The sequence below is a fragment of the Myotis brandtii genome, unplaced genomic scaffold (genome assembly GCF_000412655.1).
Source record: "Myotis brandtii unplaced genomic scaffold, ASM41265v1 scaffold6, whole genome shotgun sequence".
Classification (NCBI taxonomy): Eukaryota; Metazoa; Chordata; class Mammalia; order Chiroptera; family Vespertilionidae; genus Myotis; species Myotis brandtii.
Genome location: NW_005370271.1, coordinates 3982637 through 3986977, shown reverse-complemented (window position 1 = coordinate 3986977; position 4341 = coordinate 3982637).

The window sequence follows — 4341 nt, the reverse complement described above, 5'->3', positions numbered from 1 at the left end:
TTGAAGCCCCGTGGAAGCGCTTTAGTGATGGGCTGAAGTGAGGAATGGGAAGTGCCTGGCACGGCAGGGCCTGCGCGTAGGAAGTTGTATTGAATAAAAAACCCAAATATCAAGACATGCTCCATGCGTCCCTGGGCTCCCTGCCCCCGGTGACCATCTGGGGAGGGAAGAGTTACCTGGGGAGGGAAGAGAGACCAGGCGACCAGTGGGGCGAGGACCTGGAGGGGACCCTGGAGCAGCCCAGGGCTACCTGCCCAGCGCTCCCATTCCGAGACCCGCTGTGCCTCCACGTTTCCAGCCATTGCCTCTCCTCCCCAACCTCTCCTGCAGCTCTTCCTCTGTGGCCTGCTGGCTCCACCCTGCCTTCGTGGGCAATACCCTAGGCGCCCACGGGAGCAGAGGACAGAATCACCATAGCTACCCCTGCCGTCACTATCCCTGGCGTTGGCTGACCCTGCGTGTTCCAAGCTCGCTGCATGCACAACACTATCTCATTTGGGCAAAGTCGCTATTAAGCAGTGGCATTACTATTATTATTATTATTATTACTAGTTTACAGATGAGGAAGCTGAGACTCAGCGAGATCACCTGTTCACGGGGTCACCCAATGTCTCCCTTGGCTGGGATTTGTCCCCTAGTCTGACTGATTTCCCAGTCTGTGCTGTTATGCGGGGAGTCTCTCTCTCTCTCTCTCTGTCTCTCTCTCTCTCTCTCTCTCTCTCCTGTCAGTCCTTCCTCACCCAAACAAAGGACATGGGAAAGGACGGAGGACAGAGAACGAAGCCGTCTTAGCGGGAGGAGGCGCAGAAGCAGGAGGAGGTGTGTGACCAGAAACAGGCGGGGAGCCTGCCGAGGGCCCTGGAGGACAGGTTAGGAGTGAAGACACGTGCTGTTCGGCAGTGTCCCCAGCGCACATGGTTCACCAGGCTCTGAGCTAACGCAGAGAGAGACAGACAGAGACAGACAGACAAAGAGACAGAGACAGAGGAGAATCTCCCATGGCCCCCAGCCTTCCGGACCTGACACTCCCTCCTCACGTTTCCTCTCCGTGGGTTTCAGCCGGTGAATGCTACCAGGGGCTCTGCACTCAGTGCCTGGCACCCTCACCCCACAGGAGCCACCTCCCCTGGCCTCCCCGGAGGAAAAAGACCAGAATATGCAAATTCATTAAAGGAGACACCCGGACGCAGGGCCACCAGACCCCAATGCCAGCCCGAATCACACCCTCAGCTCCTCGGTTGACCAGGCCCATTGCCCACTGTTCCAACAAGGATTTCTGAGAGAGGGAGGGGTCCAACCTGGGGTGAGGAGCAGGTGCCCTGAATTCTGGTGAGAAGTGCCAGCTCCAATCACACAATTTGGACACACCTTCCCTGCTTGGTCCCACCCTCACCATCTCTGCCCCACCTGGCATTCGCCATGTAGCTACTGCATGTGCCTACCCGCTTCTCCCTGACCTGACACACACTTCTCCATAGCACAGTCCTTCCGCACCTGGAAATCTACTCATTCTTCAAGGCCAAGATGGACCATCAGCTCCTTTATGCATAAAAAAAACAACAAAGTAGCAGAGTAGATTGTAGATGGATTTTATAGAAAATGGAGAGCAGGCAGACGCCACCACATCGGTGTCTTCTCCCAGGACCTTCCCACTTCTGTCCCGAGGGGCCCTCAGTCGGGAAGTTACCTAATAGGTTTCCCAGGGCCCACTTAAGGGTCTGGTGGATCGAGCTCCAGAGCCTCATTAGCGATCTTCTCCCCCCACGGTGGTCCCCGGGGCGCATGAGGACTCAGAAGGCTGGGCTGCAGGGATGAGATGGGGGAGGACTTGGGAAATCTGAACGGGGTCTCCAGGGAGAGTCTGAAAATTCTGGGCCCAGGGGACAGGCGGCCAACTCCCTGCAGTGATGAAGAAATTGTCTGTAGCAAGAGCTGGGGGTAAACTGGAGCCCAGGAGAATGAGTCTCCCAAAGCAGTTGGAGACAGCTCCCTGGAGAGAGGAAAAGAAAGTTACTGCTTTCTCCACATTTCCCCAAAGATGGAACCAAGGAGTAGCCAGGGGACTGGAGATCTCAGAATAGATCGACAGGTGTAGTTGATGGGGGTAGAAATCTTCATCACCACCACCATCACCATCATCATCACTACCATCACCACCACCACCACCATTACCACCACCACCACCACCAGCAGCAGCACTGTCATCACCACCATCATCATCTCCATCACCACCACCATCACTACCACCAGTCATCACCACCATCATCACCTCATCACCACCACCATCACCACCACCAGTCATCACCACCATCACCACCATCACCACTACCACCATCATTATCATCACTACCACCAACACCACCACCACTATCACCTCCATCACCACCACCATCACCATCATCACCATCATCACCACCACCATCACCACCACCATCACCACCATCATCACAACTACCACCACCATCATCACTGGAAAATACTGGAAAGTGCTGAACAACAAAACCAACAACACAGACTTCTTGTGTTCTCATCGCCCATTTGCTGAGAAAATGATAGCATTAAATGATATATGTTTTTTTGGGTTTTTTAAAACATTTTTTTTATTGATTTCAAAGAAGGGAGAGGGAGAGATAGAAACATCAATGATGAGAGAGAACCATTGATTGGCTGCCTCCTGCACATCTCTTGTTGGGGATCAAGCCCGCAACCTGGGCATATGCCCTTGACCAGAATCGAACCTGGGACCCTTCAGTCCACAGGCTGATGCTCTATCCACTGAGTCAAACCAGCTAGGGCAGGATATATGGTTTTGTATTCAGCTATTCCCATTTAATATTGAATTATACACATTTTCCATGTATTACATATTCATTCTCTTTAACTATTTCAAGCATTAATTTATTTTAAAAAATATTTAGTACCTGGTTCAAAATTCAAAGGTTATAGCCTAGCCAGTTTGGCTCAATGAATAGAGCTTCGCCCCACAAACTGAAAGGTCCTGAGTTCGATTCTGGTCAAGGGCACATGCCTGGGTTGCTGGCTTGTCCCAGTAGGGGGCGTGCAGGAGGCAGCCAATCAATGATTCTCTCTCATCATTGATGTTTCTATTGCACATCTCTTGTTGGGGATCAAGCCCGCAACCTGGGCATATGCCCTTGACCAGAATCGAACCTGGGACCCTTCAGTCCACAGGCTGATGCTCTATCCACTGAGTCAAACCAGCTAGGGCAGGATATATGGTTTTGTATTCAGCTATTCCCATTTAATATTGAATTATACACATTTTCCATGTATTACATATTCATTCTCTTTAACTGTCTATTTCAAGCATTAATTTATTTAAAAAAATATTTAATACCTGGTTCAAAATTCAGAGGTTATAGCCCTAGCCAGTTTGGCTCGATGAATAGAGCTTCGCCCCACAAACTGAAAGGTCCTGGGTTTGATTCTGGTCAAGGGCAGGTGCCTGGGTTGCTGGCTTGTTCCAGTAGGGGGCGTGCAGGAGGCAGCCAATCAATGATTCTCTCTCATCATTGATGTTTCTATCTCTCTTTCCCTCTCCTTTCCTCTCTGAAATCAATAAGAGAAATATTTTTTAAAAAGAAAAAGAGAAAAATAATGGGTGAGGAGGCTTAACGAAAAAAAATTAAAAATAAAATTCACAGGGTATAAAAGTATAGCTGCCCCAGGACCCCTGCTCCGCACTCAGCCAGAGGCAGCAGCTTTTATCAGGTTCGTGTTTCTCCTCAGAGAATATTCTAGGTACATACAGCATAGCATGTGTGTGTGTTATTTGCCATTTTTAATGGACAAAATATTAGCAGCATCCTCAAATTCTTATCCTAAGTCCTCTTTCACTTAGCAGTATATCTTGGAAATCATTCTGTGTTCGTATATTTTAATTTATGTAACAAACACTAGTCTGGTAGTGTTTACTATCTACCAGACAATTTTCTTTGTTGATAGAAAAATATCGATCCCTTCAATCCACATAACAACCCTTTTGTGTATGTCCTATTGTCACCACGAAGGCATCAAGATGTGGCGTGACTTGTCCATGGTCGCACAGCGGCTACGCGAGTGGAGTGCCCACGCTCTCAAACAGGGCGGTGCAGCCCCTGCCGCCCTGTGCTGCCTCAGGACCACAGTGTCCCCGTTCCTTGTCACATTGCATCCCATGGCATTGCAAGGAGGCGCCATAATTTAGCAAGTCCCTGTTGAAGGACATGGGGATGGTCTCTTCTGATCTTTGGCTCTTTTTTTTTTTTAATATATTTTATTGATTTTTTACAGAGAGGAAGGGAGAGAGATAGAGAGTTAGCAACATCGATGAGAGAGAAA